At 39.4% G+C, this 24,785-nt stretch overlaps 1 protein-coding gene across 22 annotated transcripts in view; it reads left to right on the top strand.

Annotated features, from left to right (window-relative positions):
• The window catches only part of LOC147349347 (uncharacterized), a 690,773-nt gene that overhangs the window by 110,527 nt on the left and 555,461 nt on the right, over positions 1–24,785 (top strand). The window contains exon 3 of one of the 22 annotated variants that reach the window (XR_015150413.1): positions 2,144–2,341. The exons of the other annotated variants lie outside the window; for them this stretch is intronic. The gene's annotated coding sequence lies outside the window, so the exon portion shown is untranslated. The remainder of the gene's footprint in view (positions 1–2,143; positions 2,342–24,785) is intronic. 22 annotated transcript variants of the gene reach the window in all.

Here is a 24,785-nt window from a genome sequence, read left to right on the forward strand (position 1 = left end):
CAACCAACGTGGAGAGAAGTGGATGGATTCTTGATATTTTTATGTATAATCTACAATATTCTGTGATTGGTTATATTTGGAGGTAGAGAGAGAAAGGAATTCAACATCCATTTCAGGCTTGAGCAAATGGTAGTGAGTTATTGAGATAGTGAATAAGGAATGAGAAATAAGTCTACTGAAAATATTATGAGTTTAGTGATAGACATATTGAGTTGTGGTGTCTTTGCCAAAATCAGTAGGTAGTAGGCCATATATGGTCTGCATTTTAGTGGAGGTTTAGAATTGGAATTTTTGGCAGCTGCCAGAATCCTCCTATTACCCCACAACTCCTTGACTTTTAAGATAAGGGCTAACATGGTGGTAAGAGTCAAATGAATGATCTCTGAAATCTCCATTCTTAACAAGTTGAATGTGCATTAAAAAGTATAAAACAAGACAAAACAAAAAACCTAGAGCATTGTAGAAATTGCTGCTGATTTCTAATTTCTGCTAATGAAAGACCTTAGAAATGAATGCATGTTGTATCAGTTAAATATTTATAAAAATAAAGCAATATAATAAATAACCACAAAACCTCAGTGTCAGGTAACAATAATTTCTTTAGATAAAAAATAATTTATTTAACTCAGTTGATGTTAACTCGTATTATTTAAGAAAACATGTGGATCAGCTGGGTTTTCCTGATAGCTCAGCTGTAAAGAATCTACCTACAATGCAGGAGATGTGGTTTCGACCCCTGAATTGGGAAGATCTCCCAGAGGAGGAAATGGCAATCCACTCCAGTATTCTTGCCCGCAAAATTCCATGGACAGAGGAGCCTGGTGGGCTACAGTCCATGGGATTACAAAGAGTCAGACAAGACTGAACGACTGAGCATGCACTTGGATCAACTAGGTGACTCTGTTAATTTGGGCTAAGGTCCCTCACGTCTGGGTGGCATGGCTGCTGACTAATCTAGGAAAGCCTAACCTGAGATGACTGGGGAAACTCAACTCTGTTCTGTGTTACCTCATCCTCAAGTTGACAAATGCAGGCATATTTTCTTGGAAAAGACCAAGAGAGAAAATAAGCAGAACACACAAGGTCTCTTGAAATCTATGTCCAAAGCTGGGACACCATCACTTCCACCACATTCTACTGGCCAAAGTAATTCACAAGAGCATTCCAGATCCATGGGGTGGGGAAAAAAAAAGACTATATACTTCTAGTTAGAATTATAAAGTCATATGGCAAAGGAAGAGGGTAGATACAGGGTGGGATGGAGTATCAGGACTATTATTTAAAAAATCAATCTATTGCATATGGTGTTTCTATCACCTTCCTGTTCGATTCATGTTGGCTAGTACACAAAGTGAAAGAGGAGAGTGAAAAAGTTGGCTTAAAGCTCAACACTCAGAAAACTAAGATTGTGGCATCCAGTCCCATCACTTCATGGCAAATAGATGGGGAAACTGTGGAAACAGTGGCTGACTTTATTTTTCTGGGCTCCAAAATCACTGCAGATGGTGATTACAGCCATGAAATTAAAAGAGGCTTAGTCCTTGGAAGGAAAGTTATGACCAACCTAGATAGCATATTCAAAAGCAGAGATATTACTTTGCCAACAAAGGTCCGTGTAGTCAAGGCTATGGTTTTTCCAGTGGTCATGTATGGATGTGAGAGTTGGACTGTGAAGAAAGCTGAGTGCCGAAGAATTGATGCTTTTGAACTGTGGTGTTGAAGAAGACTCTTGAGAGTCCCTTGGACTGCAGGGAGATCCAACTAGTCCATCCTAAAGGAGATCAGTCCTGGGTGTTTATTGGAAGGACTGATGCTGAAGCTGAAACTCCCAACTTTGGCCACCTGATGCGAAGAACTGACTCACTTGAAAAAACCCTGATGCTGGGAAAGATTGAAGGCAGGAGAAGGGGACGACAGAGGATGAGATGGTTGGTTGGTATCACCGACTCGATGGACATGAGTTTGAGCAAACTCCAGGAATTGGTGATGGACAGGGAAGCCTGGCATGCTGCAGTCCATGGGGTCGCAAAGGGTTGGACATGACTGAGCAACTGAACTGAGCACAGTTTTGTTTGTATCCATCAATCCTAAAAGTTTGCCTTCACTTGGCAGGGTAGATTAATACTATTATTGTGCTTTCCAGGGAGAAGTCAACTTTGTAATGGAGTCTATGACACAATGTAATTAATGAAGTCCTTGACTCCCCTAAGACATCCTACTAGTGCACATGATACAAGTTTACTGTAATAATGATGCTAATGTTGATCATCTCTGAAGGACAAAAAATTGAATTCATCTGTCTTGGTAAATTATGTGTCTAGAATGATGAAAACGAGAAGAGGTAAGTCTGACAAAACACAGGGTGCTGATACCTTGCTAGTTGATTGTGGCTCCTTGGTTTTAATAGTTTGAAGGATATTAGAATATTCTCTTCAAAACAGGGATATAAGTTGCATAAATTGGATGCCATCTGACATATTCACCAAATTAATCAGGCCTAGCAGCATGTTATTTTCAAGTGGGAGTGGTATTTTGTAAGTTAGGGTGTCTAAGACTATGAATAACAGGGCATCTTAACTCAACTTGGCCTGAGCAATAACAAAGTTATCGTCTCACATGGGAAGCGCTCATGGGTAGAGGCTCCAAACTCTGTTTCTCTGTGGTTATTTTAATTCAACCTCCTTCCTGTGTCACCATCTTGAGACTTACAGCTTGATAGATGCAGCAGCATTTGATGTCAAAGACAGACATTTTCCAGAGATATAAAAAGCAGATACTTTTTTACTGGTATCTCCTAAAGGAAAGGAAATATTTTCCAGAAGTCTTCATGTTGTTGCTGTTGCTATTCAGTCGCTAAGGTCATGTCTGACTCTTTGCAATCCCTTGGACTGTAGCCCACCAGGCTTCCCTGTCCTTCATAAAGCAATCAGAAAATCCTCTAAAATTGAAAGTTTTTGGTGAAACTTTAGGCAAAGTTTTAGGTAAACCTTCACTCTGATGAAGCTTTAGGTGTAATTGTAATTGGACGGTTATAGACCTATGAAATTAAAAGACACTTACTCCTTGGAAGGAAAGTTGTGACCAACCTAGATAGCATATTCAAAAGCAGAGACATTACTTTGCCAACAAAGGTTCGTCTAGTCAAGGCTATGGTTTTTCCTGTGGTCATGTATGGATGTGAGAGTTGGACTGTGAAGAAGGCTGAGTGCTGAAGAATTGATGCTTTTGAACTGTGGTGTTGGAGAAGACTCTTGAGAGTCCCTTGGACTGCAAGGATATCCAACCAGTCCATTCTGAAGGAGATCAGCCCTGGGATTTCTTTGGAAGGAATGATGCTAAAGCTGAAACTCCAGTACTTTGGCCACCTGATGCGAAGAGTTGACTCATTGGAAAAGACTCTGATGCTGGGAGGGATTGGGGCAGGAGGAGAAGGGGATGACAGAGGATGAGATGTCTGGATGGCATCACTGACTCGATGGACATGAGTCTGCGTGAACTCCGGGAGTTGGTGATGGACAGGGAGGCCTGGCGTGCTGCAATTCATGGGGTCGCAAAGAGTCAGACACGACTGAGCGACTGATCTGATCTGATCTGATAGACCTATGAGCAACTTGGTGTAGATTTTTTTTTAAATCTATTTGGACCCATTCCCATACTGACCAACAAGCTAAGAATTACTATTCTTAATGTATATTAATACAAGAAAGTCTGCGTTCTCAGAGAATGGGACATGCACTTTGTTCCTAGTGTGTAATAAGCAGAATATAAGCTTCAGGGGAGCAGAACCATGCCTGTTTTAGTCATGGTGCCCAACAAGCACTCAAAAATTGCTGCCTGAAAAGATGATGACCCAATGGAATTTCTGCAAAAGGAAGCTGGAGTTTGTCATCCACTTTAGAAAGTTATATGAAGCCTGACTTTCTTGTATTAATGTACATTAAGGATAAGTACTTCTTAGCTTATTGGGTAGTAAGGGACAGGGCCCATACAAAATAAAAAAAAAAAAACTTTATCAAGTTGCTCACAGGTATATACCTGCCCAATTACAATTTCACCTAAAGCTTTATCAGGGTTTTTAAATTTCAGTTTAGAGGATTTTCTTATTGCTCTATGTAACAGCTGGCACTAGTTCTCAGCAGACTCCTAAAATATTGAAACCTCTATTGGGTTTCTTAGTTCAGGCTACAATAGTGAAGTACCATATCATAAACAATAAAAAAAATATTTCTTATAACTCTAGAGGTTGGAAGTCCTTTATCAGAGTCCTGCATGGTCAGGTTCTGGTGAAAACTCTCTATTGGGTTGTAGACTGCCTTTACGTTCTTGTATCCTTATGTGGTGGAGAGAGGGCAAGAGAGCTTTATAAGGGCACTAATTATGAATTTGGGGGGGATCATAAATATTCATTTCATAATATTGGGATAAACCTGTGTTATTGTGCAAAGGGAAAGTTATCTTCTTAAACAGAACCATAAGCAGTATTTCCATGGTTCTTTATCTAGAACACATTATATAAATAGCCCACACCCATCCTCTAAGCTCTAGACTTTATGTCCACCAGCATACATTAGTTCATAGATGCCTTAATGTTCCTCAAACTCATCATGTCCAAAACTAAGCTCATAATCTTCACTTTATCTCCCTACTCACTGTCTTAATGCATCACTTAGCCCCCCAGCACTCATCATCGTCTTACTTCCCTCTGTACTTACACCTCATTACACAATCCTTCATCTCCACATATCTCATCTCATCACTCTGTTAACCACCATAACTTATCACCTTGCTCCTAGACTTTCCCAGGATCCACATCCCTTCTTAGTCTACTTTCAGAGGGACATTTTAGAAACACAAGTGTAGTCATGTTCATGCTCCTGTTTAAAACACTTTCGTGGATTCCTTCTGCTTAGAAGATCTAGAATATACATTCTTAAGATGCCTATAAGGCCCTGCAAGGCCTTATCTCGACTTACCTTTCCAGTTTCATTCTATGATTCCTTCCCTCCCTCCCTCCAGCCCAGCCCACTGTTATTTCCAAACAAGAGTCCCTTCCATTGTGGAAGGGCCAATCACTGGTCTTCAGTAGGATAACGTACATTCTCTGCCCCACTTCCTTTTTAAGATCTTCACTATGGACTTAATGACTGCCTTATACATAAAATAATATTGTACCTAAATTACCTCCATTAAGATGTTCTCTCCATGGTGAAAGAAATGAAGAAATACATTGGCATTCATGGATTTATCCATCTAATCTGATGCCCCATAATCCTCTAACATCTGACTGGTTATTCTTTTCATTTCTTTTTCTTGCATATCCATTCATTATTTTCACAAATTTAAGCATCAGCAGTATATTTTAATAGTTTTTGATAAAGTTTTTTACAAAATATATTGCTTTTTGTCTCATTGATATTAATAATACTAAATATTTTCTTCATCCTCCAATGTTGTCAAAATGTGCTAAAAATATGCTGAATTATAATTTAGCAAGGACTTCAGACACTAATATGACTCCCTAGGTTATCTTCCTCAGCTCCAAATGATGCCAGAGCACTGTTGTATTCCTTTTTTCCCTATGGTCTCTTCTTTCAACAGCCATTTATCTTTACTATCAGTGTGTGTTTTCCTGTTTCCCATTGGCTGCCATTTGTTTCAAGCTATTCTAAGTGAATGCAATGTCTTGGCTTCAAAACTTTCTTATAAGTAAAATCTTGCATTTTACATCTTTCCTTTGAGCTGAAAGGTTTAATTTGTGATTTTTTTCTGGTTTCAGCCTCTTTCCTGGATAATTTGTGGTAGACTGATCTTCAAATAAATCAAGCATAAAATAATATTTTTATTTCCTTACCTGTCACACATCTCTCTAAGGTTGGCATGACATAAAGCTATATACTTTATATTGTGGGAACCACCATAAAATGTGATTATCTCTGAATAATTTGAATGCTTTTTTCATTTGTGTGTATATTTTAGGATAAAAAAAAAAAACAAATTCCAGGCAAATCAAATGCTGTTAGTGTCCTATTTATGCCATGATGACACATTTCTGTTTGTAAAATTCCATTCACTATAGTAAGATGTTTATATCGAATAACTTCCTGATGACCGGAAAGAGTTCAAATAGCTTTAAAGATGATCACATGACATCAAAAGATGTCTTGTGAGGTAAGAGCTCTCTGGCTCACTGACTTGGTTTTGAAATAATAAGCATTAGGATCTTAAGTGAGAAAAATATCTGATCATTGGTAGAGGGGTTATGAAAATGAACCACAGATGTGTGCACACCATCTTATTGATACTTTCATTTATAGTAGCCCTGAAATTTTAGGAATGGTACATGTGCAAACGGGTGAGAAAGGAGTGGTGGGGATTCTGTGTATTTGTTTTCAGGGTAGTGTAACCACTCACACTATTCAGCGTGTTTTAGCTTGGTCTTGCATCCTGTACTTTTCTTGGTCTCTCATCCTTCTTTCTTTTGTCCTCTTCTGTCCCTAACTTTCCCATCATCACTTTTCTCTTCCTCTTCTTTTCTTTAACAACCGTTGGCCCTCTCCAAAATGTAAATTAATTTGTGGACAAATTATAGTTATGCTTGGAGAAAACAGGAGAAAAACATTTGGCTCCTTCTTCCTATCTCAAGTCCTGGTTATCCCTACTGTGGTTGAATTTCATTTCTAGCATTTGGATCAATAAATGTGTAGGAAACACAAAGCCAGTTTTCTCAGTTTATTGACCTTCTGTTGAAAGCAGACACAGTTTAGCCAACATCTGGACAATATTTGTCAAGGCCATGTATAACCCAAATCCAGGCCAGAGAATGAGTTGGTGCATTTGTTAGTTAAGCCATTTGATGGGTTTATAAATAAGATTAAAAAACAAAAATAAAAAAGCCAGCTGCTTTTAGTCCCATGCTTGGTTTATTTTCAGCAAGGCATTGGTATTCAGGGTGAACTGACATGCATACACCACCTTTTCTTTCTTTTTTGTACCTAGAGGATGCTCTTGAACCCAAGTTTCTCTTTCTGACTAAACCACTTACTGTCTTGGACATTGGCCAGGTTCGGCAGCTGCCTTATCTCTTTCACATGTTCGCTTTCTATTTATTTACAAGGACCATTATAGATTGTCACACTCTCAGATTGACCTGGTAGAGGTGATAAATGGAGGGCCTTTTGGCTGCATTCAATAACTTGGATTTGCTATGGAGGGCAAATGGGAATCAAGGAACAAATTGTTGGAAAGATGCAAGCATGGATTATAAAAGGTCAGTCAAGGGGAGATTGGGGTTATTTATGTACAAGGCAAACAGTGCCTGGATCTTCAAGATAGTGCCAAGTATATACAACGTAAGTGACAAAAAGGGAGGCATTATTCTTGGAATTTGAAGCTCTTTAAAGGTAATACTATATTCAAATTCCTCATTTGTACAGTTGAACATGAAAGATTTCTCGGTGTTATGGGCAGAGGTTGAATGGCACCTGACCCAGGCAGGGGGTGGGGGGGAACCTTGTCATTATATTGTTGAATGAATATATTCTATTACCTTCTTTGTGACATTTACACTCAAATAAATATGTGAGGAAATAGATCCCAATTTCTTGTGGATATAAAGTTAACATTAGCCACAAATTGACTAAAGTGATACTTAAAATCCCTTTTGTATCTTTCTATGGTCCCCGATTTAATTTTTTTCAAAATCAATTTATTCAGTATGATTAGTTATTTAATTTACCTAGTTGTTTAACTTCTGTCTTTCTCCTAAGAAGTATATGTATGTGTGTATAAGTTACACATACTTAACCAGACTTTGGAGAGAAGGTTCATGAAAATGCTTTCCCATCAAAACCCACCGTGGTAACACACCTTGCGAAGGAGCCAGATTTCTCATCTTTAGAGATGAAAGGAGAACAAAGGTTTGCTCTGAAGGGGAATTGCTGATTCTCCTTTCAGCTTGGCCAGTACGATCACTTCATCAGACATCACCGAAAGGTGAAATTTTTAAAACTCATTTGCAGTTTGCTTTCAAGTCTGCTAGGTCAAAATTTTAGACGAAGGTTTGCAAAGCTAACTGGCTATTAATTCCTTTGATCAGAATCTAATCAAGGGGTTGTAAAACAAAAAACCACTAAAGTACCCAAAGGAAGGATTTGATTATTGGGCAGTGCCCTGGTGTGTGACCTTTTCTTTACCTTTTCCTCTTGGCCATCTTAAATAGATACACATTATTCTTTCAAAGTCTCCACAGTGACTGATTTGGTTTTTATCTATTCTAAAAATATTCTCTCTCAACAGAGGCCTAATTCTCATATTAAAGAAAACTGTGGAATAAAATGGCATTAATCTATTTCTTTGGGTAAGCAATTTTCTAAGTGTATGAGCTCTTTACAACATTTTATGAGTATGAGTACCTTTATATTTACTTCTTCAAGAGCAAATGAAAATCTATTAATGAAAGAATTTGGTTAATAAATCAGTGAAACTTCAAGAAAATTCACATCCCTTTCTCAACATCTAAAGCTGGAAAAATGTACTACAGTACAGTGCTTGGGTTTCTGAAATATTATTTGCCAGTCATTAAAATTCAGGCTGGTGGTTTTTAAAATGTCTAATTCTATGTTTCTTCTAGCCACGTTTATTGCTTGTCTAAACTTCTTTTCAAATTGGTAATCTCGATTACACTTCTTTGAATTTAACTGAAGACAAAATAGCTTGCTTTTGGATGTCTCCATGTAATTACAATTTAATTTTGTCTGGTTGATATGCTAAAGATAATGGCTTCTATTTTGCAAAATGCGACCTAGCTACACGCAACACCACTGCCAGAGCCTACTTCAGATGCAGGAGCCAACTGTTCTCTCATTCCTGCAGAGTTCAGGCTTTCAGATTTTGGCGACATTTCCACGCTTGAGCGGAATGAAAATTTCTCTTGGTCTCTATAAAACTCCAGTCTCCCGACTCAGTGATGTGCATTGGGGAACAGGAGCGGGTTGCTGAGCTCCAGTTGCCTGCAAAACTGGAAATGAGGCTGGCGGACACTTGACTTTTCTACCCTTTCAATCTCTGTCCAATAAGAATATTGCCACTGCGCATGCCTCATCTTGGTTGTAAACAGGGATTTTGGAAGATGGTTACTTGACCGCTCCTACTAAATGTTAATATTACCATACCCTCTCAGAGAAGAGAGTAACGTTCCAGTCTGAAATGTTCAATCTTTTTCTAACCTGAGACCTTCATGGTCTTTTCTTACTGTTAACATTGTCGATCTTATATGGCTTTTTGGTTTCTACCATCCAGATTATCCTTGCCCGTGGAACACATAGGCCTTGTATATTGGTGTAGAAATTGATGATTTCATTTGGAAGGCAGAACAGCAGTGTCTGTCAGGCAGTGCAGGGCTCTGCAGTGTCATAGAAAAGGCACTCTTTCCCCTGCAAGAGTCAGAAGATGGGAGTTCTAATTTGTGATCTGTCAGTTGACTCTGAGGCTTTAGGCAAGTGTCTTCACCTCTCTGGCTATGACATTGCCTCAATTAAATTAACTCCAAAAATTGCTTCCATAAATTTGCCTGATTGATTCTGAAGGGAATTAAAAATAATCATATGCTGACTCATTTTGGATCTTTCTTACTGATTTGTGTTTTCTCTCCTTTTTCCTCCTCCCCTTAATGTCTTCTTGAGGTGATTGCAAAAGAGGGAGCAAGGTGGCAAAGGGAAGTTGATGAAGTCAGTTAATAAGAGAGCAAACACATGTATTGAAATGTGCAAGTGGACACATTTGAAAATTTCCGTTACCTTTAGGAGAAATTCCACGGATTCTTTTAAATTCATGTGCATGGATAGTAAAGACACAGGATGATCAAAAGGTAAAATACCTTTCTTGAGATCTTAGTCAAATACCCAGAGAGAGAACCATATGTACAGCCTGCCCAAGGAGTGGGGACAAATTAAAACTTCCTTGAAGTATTAATATAAAACAAAGCCCAAAAGTGTCTTAACAGAGTTTCAATATCTTAAAATTATCCCATCCAATAGAAATTGCTTTAAATTTCATGATTAGTTTAAGAAATAAATAACTTTGGCTAGTCAGTTGGGGTGTACTTTTCTGCTAATGGTTTGTTTTTACACCCCCCCACCAAATTTGTTTATCTTCAGTCATGTATAGATTACAATGAAAACATGAAACCTGGTTTCTGTTTATGTATACCGTTTGTAACTTACTACTTAATTTTTCTATAACTGTTGAATGATTCTACTGCTTTTTCATCATTAAATTTGACAGGTGCCAAAATGATAAAAGGGCTAAAAATATGACCCACGTGATAATTGTTTTTGTCACACTAGCTTGACAAACAGTGCAATAAAAATCATGATTTAAAATTCAGCATGGAACTTGTGAAACATGATATCAAGTACTGTATCAAATGCTTGAACATGTTTTTAATTGGCAAAACTTTAATGCCATTAAGAATTTTGCATATGCTTCAGCTAGCTTTTGTGCAGTTGAGAAAAAAACACCAATACCCATCTGTCACTGTGAGTGGGGCACATATGGTCACAGAAGACCTTAAAATACATCAGACGTGGTTTCTATTCTCCAAGGCACTTCTGCTCCAAAAGGAGTTCAGCCACCTTGATATAGCTTCGGCTATTAGAAGTTTAATTTTGCCAATTAAAGTTGTTATTTTGCATGTAACTATGACAATTCTGCCTGTATTCCTTTGCTGTGTTATTAATAGTCAGAAGTAAGAATTCTCAGTGTGCATAGACCCTTCTGTTGTAATTCAGATTTCTGAAAACTAAAGGCAGTGGCTTGGCTTTCAGGTAGATGCCCTCTGGATTGGTTAAGTATTCATTGTTGGCGGGGGTGCTTTGTAGATGCCTTCTGTCCTTTCTGGAACTGCCCTAGTTTGACTTCCAAAGGCGACTGAAAAGGGAAGTTGAGTCAATATTCCAAACATTTAAAGCCCAAAATACAAATGTGCAAAAATAGAGATTTTTCTGACATGGGAAGGAAGTTGCATAATCAATTCTCATTTATTTACCTAATGAGGGACTTCTCTATGGCAGGCACACTGCTATATACCAGAGATGCAAAAGATAGACCCCTGGCACCTGCCTTCAAGAACATGTGAAAAAATCTAGTGACGAGGGGCAGATACAGAAACAGTGCAGTGTAAATCCCATTATACAGGTACCCAGAGGATGGTGTGGGAACACAGTAGAAGAATGATTCTTAGGGCAAAAATCAGAGAAGATATGAAAGAGAAGGAAAAATAGGAAATTACTGTTAAGGCACATAGGGAGAAATGCTGCTAAAGTCAACAGGAAGGACACACGTAAAGACAGACATGGGAAAGAGTGTGCAGAATTTGTGGAATTGTAAGTAGTCCAGTGGGGGTAGGAAACTGAGAGGTTTATGAGGAAGGATGGGCTGAAAAGAAGGCAGAGACTAGATCACAGAAACTTTTCTGTTTCTGAATTTGGAACTGTATCCCAAAGATATCAGGAGTCTTTAAAGCATCTTTGAGTAACCAAAGGGCATAGTCATGTTTCTACATTGTAAAAAGCACTCTGATTTACAATGGAAAGGAGTTGGGATTAGAGGCAGTGAATTTATTTTCAGAGGAGTAAGAGGCAGTGGCATTAGAGTGACAGAAGAGAGGATAAATTAGAAAAAAAAAACAATTAGATTATGGAATCTATGGGACTCAGACTTACTGATTTCTCTACTAGTTGAGTTTTCCATGTAATGTTTGATACTGTCTTTGTTTGCTGTGTCAGCATACCCCTCCCCCACCTCCGTCACCCACACCAGGTCTGGTTAATACAGGGAAATAGAAGGTGGAAACTTGACATTGTGTGTATTCAGATATTCTATAAGCTTGTACAAAGTGAAGAAGAAATGGAGAATTTATCAGTTCAGTTCAGTCGCTCAGTCGTGTCCGACTCTTTGCGACCCCATGAATTGCAGCATGCCAAGCCTCCCTGTCCATCACCAACTCACAGAGTTCACTCAAACTCATGTCCACTGAGTCGATGATGCCATCCAGCCATCTCATCCTCTGTCGTCCCCTTCTCCTCCTGCCCCCGTTCCCTCCCAGTATCAGAGTCTTTTCCAATGAGTCAACTCTTCGCATCAGGTGGCCAAAGTACTGGAGTTTCAGCTTTAGCATCATTCCTTCCAAAGAAATCCCAGGGCTGATCTCCTTCAGAATGGACTGGTTGGATCTCCTTGCAGTCCAAGGGACTCCCAAGAGTCTTCTCCAACACCACAGTTCAAAAGCATCAATTCTTCGGCACTCAGCTTTCTTCACAGTCCAACTCTCACATCCATACATGACCACTGGAAAAACCATAGCCTTGACTGGACGGACCTTTGTTGGCAAAGTAATGTCTCTGCTTTTAAATATGCTATCTAGGTTGGTCATAACTTTTCTTCCAAGGAGTAAGAGTCTTTTACTTTCATGGCTGCAGTCACCATCTGTAGTGATTTTGGAGCCCAGAAAAATAAAATCTGATACTGTTTCCACTGTTTCCCCATCTATTTCCCATAAAGTGATGGGACCAGATGCCATTGTCTTAGTTTTCTGAATGTTGAGCTTTAAGCCAACTTTTTCACTCTCCTCTTTCACTTTCATCAAGAAGCTTTTTAGTTCCTCTTCACTTTCTGCCATAAGGGTGGTGTCATCTGCATATCTGAGGTTATTCATACTTCTCCTGGCAATCTTGATTCCAGCTTGTGCTTCTTCCAGCCCAGCATTTCTCATGATGTACTCTGCATAAAAGTTAAATAAGCAGGGTGACAATATACAGCCTTGACGTACTCCTCTTCCTATTTAGAACCAGTCTGTTTTTCCATGCCCAGTTCTAACTGTTGCTTCCTGACCTGTATATAGGTTTCTCAAGAGGCAGGTCAGGTGGTCTGGTATTCCCATCTCTTTCAGAATTTTCCAGTTGATTGTGATCCACACAGTCAAAGGCTTTGGCGTAGTCAATAAAGCAGAAATTGATGTTTTTCTGGAACTCTCTTGCTTTTTCCATGATTCAGCGGATGTTGGCAATTTGATCTCTGGTTCTTCTGCCTTTTCTAAAACCAGCTTGAACATCTGGAAGTTCACAGTTCATGTATTGCTGAAGCCTGGCTTGGAGAATTTTGAGCATTACTTTACTAGCGTGTGAGATGAGTGCAATTTTGTGGTAATTTGAGCATTCTTTGGCATTGCCTTTCTTTGGGATTGGAATAAAAACTGACCTTTTCCAGTCCCGTGGCCACTGCTGAGTTTTCCAAATGTGCTGGCATATTGAGTGCAGCACTTTCATAGCATCATCTTTCAGGATTTGAAATAGCTAAACTGGAATTCCATCACCTCCACTAGCTTTGTTCGTAGTGATGCTTTCTAAGGCCCTCTTGACTTCACATTCCAGGATGTCTGGCTCTAGGTCAGTGATCACACCATCATGATTATCTTGGTCATGAAGATCTTTTTTGTACAGTTCTTCTGTGTGTTCTTGCCACCTCTTTTTAATATCTTCTGCTTCTGTTAGGTCCATACCATTTCTGTCCTTTATCGAGCCCATCTTTGAATGAAATGTTCCTTTGGTATCTCTAATTTTCTTGAAGAGATCTCTAGTCTTTCCCATTCTGTTGTTTTCCTCTATTTCTTTGCATTGATCGCTGAGGAAGTCTTTCTTATCTCTCCTTGCTATTCTTTGGAGAATGTATAACTAGTGCTATATTTTAGTTGCACATGAGAAAGGATCCTTGATATTTGTATTTTCCTAGCTGTTTTGTAGCAAATTAAGGATGAAACCATCATAATCCTCTCTAAATCATTATTCCTTTTGATGGTTTTAAAGTTCTATTAAGCATTGTTAATGTTTATCCTCAGTTTACCTTAGCAAGAAGCTCTGTACTTGGGCTGAAAAGAGTCAGTTTTAATAAAGTAATAAAGTAAGTAACTGAACAATCATTAGTGATAGTTAGGACAGGGGTTCACCTGCTGTTACCAAGACCCACAATGATGATGATTTTCACAGTCCAGGCATAAGCAGTCCAGTACTGGTGTTTTATTTAGAGACTTGACATTGGTGGGGACAGATTCTCCCCTTGCTTTACACTTCCAGCCATAGGGTGTTCCTTGGTCAGCATGATCCCAGATGGTCCCCTGTTGCCTCCTCATTCCCGCCAGTGTGACAGATTACAGGATGACACATTCTTCCTTTGAAGGACGCATCATTTCCACTTCCGTCCAAAATATCCCATGGCTAGAATCTGATCATAAGGCCGCACCAAGATGCAAGAGATGATGGGGGAAATGGTCACATTTTTCTGGGGGCACCTGAGCCCAGTTGAAAATTATGTAACTTTAGCTTGGGGAGAATGGATGTTAGGGGGACAACTGACAGTTTCTGACACAGTACCCCCATGAAATTTTGGAGTCACCCCTTCAGGATGGGTTATGCCACATTGTGCTGCTGCCTCTTTTGAACTGGTTTTCAAGAGCAACCAATCCTTTTACAAAGACCTGACTATGCATGATCCCATGTTAGCTGGAGATGGAAGATCAGTCTTTTCCTCATATTGTTCACAGTTTGAGGATGGTGACACAGCGAGTAAGTCAGGAATTGAAACAGACGATGTGAAGAGACATACTGTATGGCAGGCACTCTCCTCAGAGCCTCCACATCCTGCAGAGCCACAGAATAATTTGCTGAGTGAGTTCTGTGTTCTCCCTTTCACAGGGGTAATGTTCTTCATCCCTTCCTTACCTTTTGGGATTAAAAGATGGAGCCTTGGAGATCTGAGTTCTTGTCTCTTGCATCAGGGTGTTGTAAAAGGTCCTTTCCCTTCAGGCAGAAAACAAATGAATCTGGAACTCTGAGGCTTTTGTTTGTGATTCTAGCCAATTGCCTAAAACAGAGCCCTGTCTTCCCTGTGGGGCCAAGAATGGACTGGGGTCCTGAAAGCAGAGGAGCTGACCCCTGAGAAAGAAGGTGAGCTTCATGCAGAACTGTTGGAAAGAGGAGGTGGTGGGGGAGGCCAGGGAGGTTAGGTTGACGGGGACCTGTGTCCCTCTTTGACGCCTTAGCCTTCAGGAGCTCTTATTAGAGTGTGCAGGGCCTTCTCTTCTCTCAGTTCAGTTCAGTCGCTCAGTCGTGTCCGACTCTTTGAGACCCCATGAATCGCAGCACGCCAGGCCTCCCTCTGTCTTCATCTCTATCACTTAGACCTTTCACTGCACTGGCCTTCCAAGTGTTTTGCTAGCCAGGCTCGCTCCTTCCTGTGGCCTTCATGCTCCATGTCCCTTCTGTGTGGGCTGCTCTGCTCCGAGTCATGTGGCTCACCTCCTTCCTATCTCTACTCACCTTCTCTGTGAGGCCTTGCCTGGCTATTCTTTGAAACATGTCAGCCCTTCACCCTGATTCTTGTCCATTTCCCTCTTGACTATGTCTCCTTAGCACTGATTCTTTTTTACTTAATTTCTATTGGGAACAGAGGGAAATAGACAGCAAGGAAAGTTAGTTTCAGGCTAGAAGGGACTTTAATATGCTTGATTCAATACTCTAATTTTAGAAGGATTCCTGGTACATAGTATGTGCTCTATAAATATTTGTTAAATGAATGAATAATGACAAAACCCTCCAAGTCCCAGCTAGATGAATAGAAAGAAGAATCTCCTTCATTTAAATTGACCATATTTGGGATATTGGAACCTCAGTAGAAATTCTTGACCTGGGAATAGAAGCCTTCCCTCTGCTTCCTGGCTAGTATAGGGAAACTTGTACCTGAGTAACAAAGGGCATAAAGTCACATAATTTTTGATTTTTTAAAAATGAATGAGATTTGGCATTTCTTGCACCACAGTGTCTTGAGTAAAATCTAACTAGTTCACTTTGAATGGGCACAGAGGCTGGTCTTACCTCATCCTGCTAGTTCATGCTGGTGCTAGTATGCTTGGAAGTTTGGCTTGAAGATGGCATTAAAGACTTACTGTGGTGCTGATGGGAAGTGAACAGTGGCCAGTGCCTGGGACTACCAGCACGGGGAGCAAAGGGTTAATGTTTTAATTCCAGCCGCAACTTAGTTGATGGGATACTGAGAATGAGCACTGTGTGTGCCTATGAGTGCATGTGTGTGTTTGCCTGTGTGTGTATTTAAGAAACAAACATTGTGTTATGTGCACAACGGCCAGTGAATTCGTTATCTCCATTATTGATGTTACTGACTGTGTCAGTGCCTCTTCCATCCCTTTCTGTCTTGAGGTGTGTGGAAGTTTCTGTGTGCCAGTGCCTTACTTTGATAAAGGAATTAAAAATAAGACCTCTTCTCTTTGCTTTTGACTGTTTCATTCTATATAGCCAGTTTTCTTTCTTTGCTCAGTGCTCCCTATGGTCACATCATGTTATAAATTCTTATATAATGAAAGCTGTTGCCTTCTATTTTTTTTCCCCTACCTATTTCCTAGAGAACTCAGGAGAAATAAAAGGAATTGGCCCAGGTTAAGATGACAAAAATAATTATCCTTTGTTTAAAAGAAGCAAAGCTTACATTAATAGACTAATCCAAGTTTATTTAATTTTTCACAGAATTAAAAAAAAAAACTTACCGAAAAATACATAAAATAGAATATTAAAATTCTCAACATGATAAGGGGTTAGAAACAACCATTTATTGACTATGTATAAGGTACCTTATAATAGTAATTGTTCAGTAGTTGAATGGAAAAGTTTATATTACTCATCCCATTTTACAGGGAAAGAAACCAGGTTTCAAGGATTTCAGTTAACGCCAAGGACATTCTGTTAGGAAGTGGTAGAGGCCGGGTTCGCATTTAGATGAGTCTGACTCCAACTAAACTTTCTCCTCTACTATGCTGGTTTCCAACTGTCTTAAATTCAGAATGTTCTTAAAATTTCAGTACTGTACATTCTAAACTGAAATCTCTGTATTTCATTTCTAAGTAAGATCATCTTTTCACTTTGCCAGAAATAATATCTTTGATTGCTCGAGTGCTTGGCTTGTATGAATTGCTTTCCTTGTTTTCTCAATGCCATGCAGGGATTTAAAGTTCCTTGCTGTTCAGAGAGATGAGTTACTTCATTTTTGAAATTCCTACACTGAGTGCGTTTCAAAAGCAAAAACATGTTGTTAAGGGATCAGGCTGTAAATCTGAATCTCATCTGCTCTGCTTACTTACTGCATGCATAATGGTGGCCACATTACTTAATGGTTCTGTACCTCAGTATCTTTATCTGTAAAATGGGAGTAATAATATTATCAATATAAGGGTTAGACTAGTTAATACATGTTAATACAATTAAAATGCTTTAGACAGCTTGACACATAAAAATCACCAATAAAATATTTATATCTACTCAGACATGGCAATCGTTTTCATTTCCTAGAGCACAGGATATTAAAGTTTCATAAGTGTTCTTTCCCTCAAAGTCTTCCTATTAACTAGCTCCTAAAATCAGGGCTCCAGAGGCATGGACCAATGGGTTACAGAAGCGGAGAGTGATGCTTTTTCACTGAAGAGAAAAACATCTGAAAACAGGACTATCTTTCTCTTTTACTTTTAAATTCATGCATCTGTAATGAAAAAATTAATTAATCATCATTGGAGGATCCTACTGTACCCACTCAATATTTTGAAAATCAGTCAATATGGCAGCAGGTTAAAAGCATATCTTGCATTTCCTGTGTGAGCTATCCTACCAGGTAACTGAATAGTGAAAAAAAAAAAAAAAGGAATATTTCTTTTTACAGAAGGATGAATGTATCTAGGAACTGGTCATCAACATTTCCTAAAATCAAAGAGAGACATACAGAGAGATAGAAATTATGTGCTTTCACGTGGGTGAACATACCATCCATAAAGTAGTCTTATCAAAAACCATAATTTATGAGAAGAACAAACATGTAAATCTACACAGAAGGGATACAATCAGCAAAATCTAGAATAGGAAAAACCCTGTGGGACAAATCCTTCATATCGTCAATAAATAAATTCAAATACTGTACTGGATATTTGATAATACTATGAAATTGTCAATTTTCTTAGGTGCAGTAATCATAAATGACTGTATTTATAAACAAAAACAGTCTTCATCCTTTCTTTACAGATAAAAGGACCTGACATCCAAGATTTAGTCCACAATAATGTGGGGGAAGTAGGTGTGAGAATGGGACATGTCTCTTGTGAGAGCTGAACTATGGGCATGCAGAGTAATCAGGATTTCATTATACTGTCTTTATTTTTGTGTATGTTTAAAGTTCTCCATAATTTAAAACAAAATTTTTTTAAGTAATCTTTTAAAACTTTAAGTTTACACCAGAAAGCACATATCATTTAAAGCAAAAGATATGAAAATATTCACTTGAGTATTGTAGTCAATTTGGGTGTGGTTGCTAACTCTAAATTGATTTGCCAATCAGGGAATGAAAAGTTTCAAAACCAGAGGGCATAAGCTCCATGGCCACCTTCTTTAGATTCTGAAGTTGTTGAAATGACCACAGTAAATGACACTCCTCATTTCCTGTCAAGACTATAGATCAGTAGGTCTGATGAATGTGTGTGTTAGTTGCTCGGTTGTGTCTGACTCTGTGACCCCATGGACTGTAGCTCACCAGGCTCCTCTGTCCTTGGAATTCTTCAGGCAAGAACACTGGAGTGGGTTGTCATTCCCTTTTCCAGGGGATCTTCCCACCCAGTGACTACATTGCAAGTGGATTCTTTACTGTCTGAGCCACAAGGAAGTCTAGGTATGATGGATATCCATTGGTTATTTAAGAAACATCAAAACACTGAGGCCATTCTTTCAGAAACACAATGCCCAAACTGTATCTAAGACATATTTTTTCTTAGTGAATTAAAAATACTTAATTGAAGCTTTAGAAATAGGTATAGAAATATTTAAGAAAATTAACCACACACTATTGATATTTTATTTATAAATCTGAGCATATTTTAACCTTTAACTGTTACATCATTTAAGAGAATTGGACCTGTGAGAATAAGTCAATTTATAATTCCAACTGAACATGTTAACTGCATAAAAGATTCATCAGTTCAGTTCAGTCACTCAGTCATGTCCGACTCTTTGCGACCCCATGAATCGCAGCATGCCAGGCCTCCCTGTCCATCACCAACTCCCGGAGTTCACTCAGACTCACGTCCATCGAGTCAGTGATGCCATCCAGCCATCTCATCCTCTGTCGTCCCCTTCTCCTCCTGCCCCCAATCCCTCCCAGTATCAGAGTCTTTTCCAATGAGTCAACTCTTCGCATCAGGTGGCCAAAGTACTGGAGTTTCAGCTTTAGCATCATTCCTTCCAAAGAAATCCCAGGGCTGATCTCCTTCAGAATGGACTGGTTGGATCTCCCTGCAGTCCAAGGGACTCTCAAGAGTCTTCTCCAACACCATAGTTCAAAAGCATCAATTCTTCGGTGCTCAGCCTTCTTCACAGTCCAACTCTCACATCCATACATGACCACAGGAATCATACGTGTCATTTTTTGTTCACATCTTACTAAATTTACTCAGTTTAGACCTTTAAGAAAATATAAGGTTCACCACGGCATGAGTTTAATTTATAAGGGTTGCCATACTAACATGCCTAGGAAAGTTTGTCAGTAAGACAGTTGAGGAACTAAACTAGGAAACATTCAATTTATAAACCCAGTTTAAAATATTTGACATATTTTTTAAAGTTTTTTAAATGGGATCAAATATTAATGAAAGTCTGCCTTATAATTTGCTACATTTAAAATTGACTTTGCCAACAAAGGTCTGTCTAGTCAAAGCTATGGCTTTTCCTGTAGTCATGTATGGATGTGAGAGTTGGACTCTAAAGAAAGCTGAGTGCCAAAGAATTGATGTTTTTGAACTGTGGTGTTAGAGAAGACTCTTGAGAGTCCCTTGGATGGCAGGGAGATCCAATCAGTCAATCCAAAAGGAAACCAGTCCTGAATACTCACTGGAAGGACTGATGCTGAAACTCCAGTACTTTGGCCACCTGATGTGAAGAACTGACTCATTGGAAAACACCTTGATGCTGGGAAAGATTGAAGGCGGGAGGAGAAGGGGACAGCAGAGGATGAGACGGTTGGATGGCATCACCGACTCACTGGACATGAGTTTGAGTAAGCTCCAGGAGTTGGTGATGGACAGGGAGCTGAAGTCCATGGGGTCGCAAAGGGTTTGACACAACTGAGCAACTGAACTGAACTGAAAATTGAATAAGATTTATAGATGGAAATCAAAAGCTTAAGAAAAACTAGATTTTAAACCAGTAAAGTAACATTTAATATGTGCTAGGTCGCTTCAGTCCTATCTGATTCTTTTCTACCCTATGGACTGTAGCCCACCAGGCTCCTCTGTCAGTGGGATTTGCCAGGCAAGAATTCTGGAGTATGTTGCCATGCCCTCCTCCAGGGGATCTTTCCCACCCAAGGATCCAACCTGCATCTCTTATGTCTCCTGAATTGGCAAGCAGATTCTTTACCACTAGCACTACCTGAAAAGTCCCCATATATTAAATAGTCATGATACTGGATGCTTGGGGCTAGTGCACTGGGATGACCCAGAGGGATGGTATGGGGAGGGAGGAGGGAGGAGGGTTCAGGATGGGGAGCACATGTATACCTGTGATGGATTCATTTTGATATTTGGCAAAACTAATACAATTATATAAAGTTTAAAAATAAAAATAAAAAATAGTCATGTATTAATTTTGAAAACCAAGTTACTTTTCCTTAGTTGTTACATTATTGCAGAAGTATAAGTGGTTTTTTCTGTTCACTTAACCACCCCACCTCGGTCCATCCCCAGGACTTAAAAACAAAGCTCAGGGTTTTTGTTTTTGTTTTTACCCAATTGTTCATCGCAGTTCTAAAAAAAGTTTAATGCAATGAACAGAAATGAATTTTGTAAGCCCTGATAGGAGCGACACACTCCTAAAATGTCACTTTCGGAGGCTGTCAGACGAGGCAAGGGCAGGGGCGGGCGGGGAGGGCTCGTATTAACATATTTCCTAGACGCTCATCTCCTTGGTCCGGCGTAATGGATGCCTCCCAGCTCCCTGCGGACAGGAGAACCCATCAGGCCAGAAGCAGATTAAAGCTCACACACTTCAAATTGGCGGCTTGCCGCAGCTTGCCAGAAGGCTAGAGTTCAGCGCAGCTCTAATAGAGAAGTCTCTAAGCTTCCTTCTCCCCATCTCCCTTTCGCCTTTCTGTAAAAGGAAATCGCACCGTCTGCAACCCTCCGGCTGCCGCCTGTCCTCTCAGTCTGTCCCTGGGTGGCGGCTCCCAGGCTCTGAGAAGAAGGACCAGCCGGGGCGGGAGTCTGGGGTGGAGGACTCCTCGCCTGGGCGAGCATCTCCCTTCCCCACCCTAGCCGATTGCGCTGCGCACAGTGAACTGTCAGCCACGACTGATTTATAAGACCGATTTACCTTCTGGAGAGTGTAATTATGCTCATAGTTAAGAATTAATCAGGTGAGAGAATTATGGAATAGTCATTCTCCGGACTTTGAAGGACACACTAAATGGAGAGCCACCAATGCGGGCTGCAGAGCCTGTGGGCGGGAGCCCTTTGCCACCTGGCTCATTGCAGGGCGAGGTTTCTGGGCTCGCTGTCTTCTTTGTAAAAAGACAAAATGAAAAATCTAGCTGAGTTTCTTCAGAAAGATGATTCCCAGTCACCCAGCTTAAAAGGTGGGGAGAAGATTTTGTGAAAAGAGGGATTCATAGGGACTGGATTATCTCTGAATAAGATTTGGCTGTTGCTTCCTGTTAGAATTATTAGCTAAACTATTTTAGCTTGCTCTGGAACAGACAGCACTTCAGAAATATTTTCTTTCTTGTTTTTGTTAATATGTGTTCCCTTCACCTCAGTTATGTGGCTTGGAGGCTTTCACTGTTCAGAGTTGTGTTCCTTTAAGATGAGGAAGGTTTTTGTTTTGGTTTTTCTCTCTCCTTTTCTTTGTACACAGGGAATTTTCAGTTACTTTGTTTCTCAAGGCGTCTCTCCTATGTCTCTCCTCACCTGCCTTTCAAAGTTAGCATTTCTTTGGGGACAAGGTAGACTACCTTGGATTATCTCCAGGGAGAATCTCAAAGTCTCATGACAGTTACCTTGCAGTCCTATCACATATTCCCTTACTATTAAATTTTGCAGAAAAGTGGCTGCAGTTGAAGAAAAGATAGTGCACATTGAATGAGTTTATTACAGTATCTGAAAACATCCTACTATTTCCATCATAAGACACCATAATTCTGACACTATGCTTCACAGCTGGAAGAAGGACCTGTGTGATGCATAACTCCGGGGGCCTGATTTGCTAGACATTCAAGTACACAAATGAGGCTGAGAATAAGGTTTAAAACAGTCTTTGTATACCATCTTCTGTCACCCCCTTGGCCCTCCATCCTTTTTCACTGACTGGTTGGAAGCCTCTGTTCACTGACCTGGAAATTGCCCTCTACCTCACGGCTATAGGGCTTCTCCTTTGGACCGATCATTTCTTCTTCTCTTTCTTCATGGCATTCTGGACTTTGTTCATCTTTTTCTTGAGTGAGTTATTGGTCCTTAGGCCCCTACTACTCATAGCAGAAGTTAGATCCTGGGAGTAGAGGAGGAGAGAGAATATTCAGACTTTTCAAGAATCAAATGAACAACTCTGTCCATTTCTCATCTGCTTTTTATATTAAAGGTGACTTTTTTAGGAGAAGAAATTCTTTCCAACCTATAGATGAGGATGAAAAACAAATTAGATCTATTGGTAATGAAATTTGAATAATGGTACTCCATTGGAGCCACACTGTCACTTCGGTTTCTCGCCATTATTGCTGCCTGCTTTCTGCTCAGCTGTAGAACTCAGCTCTCTGTTCTGCCTGTTGGCAAGTACCCCACTTCCCCCAATCTTCATCCAACCACAAGTCCTACAGAGATTTCAGGGCTAGAGGGAGGTGAAAAGAAGATGTTCTTCACAGAGAGGCTAGGTACCAAAAACCTGTCAGTAGTTCTTATTTAAGCAGAGCTATGGAGATTTACTTCTCTCTCATCACTCTCACCCATTTAGATGACATTCCAACAATCAGTCCATAACTGATTTTTTTCACTTATAACTGTTGCTCTTATCTATGCAGGCAGGCACCTGCACTCTTAATTAATTGGCCTGGTGGGACTGTGGGAATAGCATTTGACTGGAAGCCAGGAAACAGGTTCCATTTCTGGCCCAACTCTCCCAACAGCTGGCTGGCTTTAGGCATGTCATTTACCTTTTAGACCTTGATTTCTGTGGATGGGTAGTGAAGGAACTGGAATGGATCCTTCTTTCCATAAAATGTGATACTCATGAGGAAGCAGGCTTGGAAAATACCACATGCTCTCCATCTCTTCTTAGTGACCCGCTGTGCACATGGACATCAGATTACAGAGAAATCTTTACCATTTGGTTTAACCAAGAATTTCCTCACCCACTGTGACCGAAGAACTCTCTAACTTGTTTTCTTTTTTCCTTCCTTCCTTCCTTTTTCTTTCTTTCTTTTTATATTTTGCTTGTTAATATGATGCAGAACCAGCATTCTAAGGAACTCCTTGTGGGAAATGCAGGATATTAAATGAACCTTCACTAGGTTGCTTTGTTTGTTTCTCCTGTATATCTGGAATCTAGACCTACTCAAATGCTACAGTACAGGAACCACAATATATTACTTTAATTATTGCTTAATTATTATATAATTATAGTACTTACAGGATTCCTCAGCACTAGTGAACAATAGACTAAAACACACAACATAAAATGTGTTTTTAGCCCTAGAGAGGATCATCATATTTGTTTAGCCTTCTTGGAAGTGAGGTGATATGTATTTTTAAAAGTTTACATACAAGAATTTACCACTAAATTCCAATAATATTATATTTCTGCATTTTATTTATTTATCATTCAAAATAACACAAGAATTCTTAACCTTCTCTTATGCCTGAGTCCCATCGACTGAGGAATCTTTCTCAAAGTAGTGGGTCTTAATGATCAACCAAAAAGTATATGGTTGCAAAAGATACATATTAAAATATATTTATCAAAAAATTTTTTAAAATTTTGTGATATATATGTGCTTCTTCATTAATGCATCAAATGATAAGATCTAGCAGTGGATCAAGTAACTGAAATAATTTTAAAATAATAACACATTTCTGTAGCAATTGTAATCTAACAAAAGTGGTAGATAGATTAAAAAATTCATAATAGCATAGTATCTTTTGCAGATTATGCTTTCCAAAGATAGTCACAATAGTGCAAGTGAAGACGCTTTCAGATGTCAGTTTCCAGCCATGGAGTCATCCACAACTTTGAATCTGAGATCACATGTAGCATCAAGCAAAGAAATGTCATCTTCATCGTCTTCTGTCCAAATTCCTGACTCACAGAATAAACGAGCATAATAAAGTGATTGCTTTATGCCTCTAACTTTTAGTGTTTGTTATGCAGCAATAATAACCATAAAAGTACCATGATAAGGTATATGTGAGTTCTAAGAAAAGTTCCCCTACCTGAAATTTTGGTGTCAATAAAGACTGAGGACAATATTTAGCTTTTTGGTTTCAGCAACTTGGTGGTTCAGTTACAAGTCAATGAGATAAAGAGTAGAGGACTAGATAGACTTTTGAGGTAAAGAAGGGTAGAGATTCTGAGCTTCATTGGGATACATTTTCTGTTTCTGATGTCGACCATAATATCAGAGAAGCAGAGGCTGCTCTATATCAGTTTTTC

Source organism: Bos grunniens, chromosome 21 (genome assembly GCF_055505025.1).
Source record: "Bos grunniens cultivar Pamir isolate PY7600 chromosome 21, Bosgru_T2T1.0, whole genome shotgun sequence".
Taxonomy (NCBI): domain Eukaryota; kingdom Metazoa; phylum Chordata; class Mammalia; order Artiodactyla; family Bovidae; genus Bos; species Bos grunniens.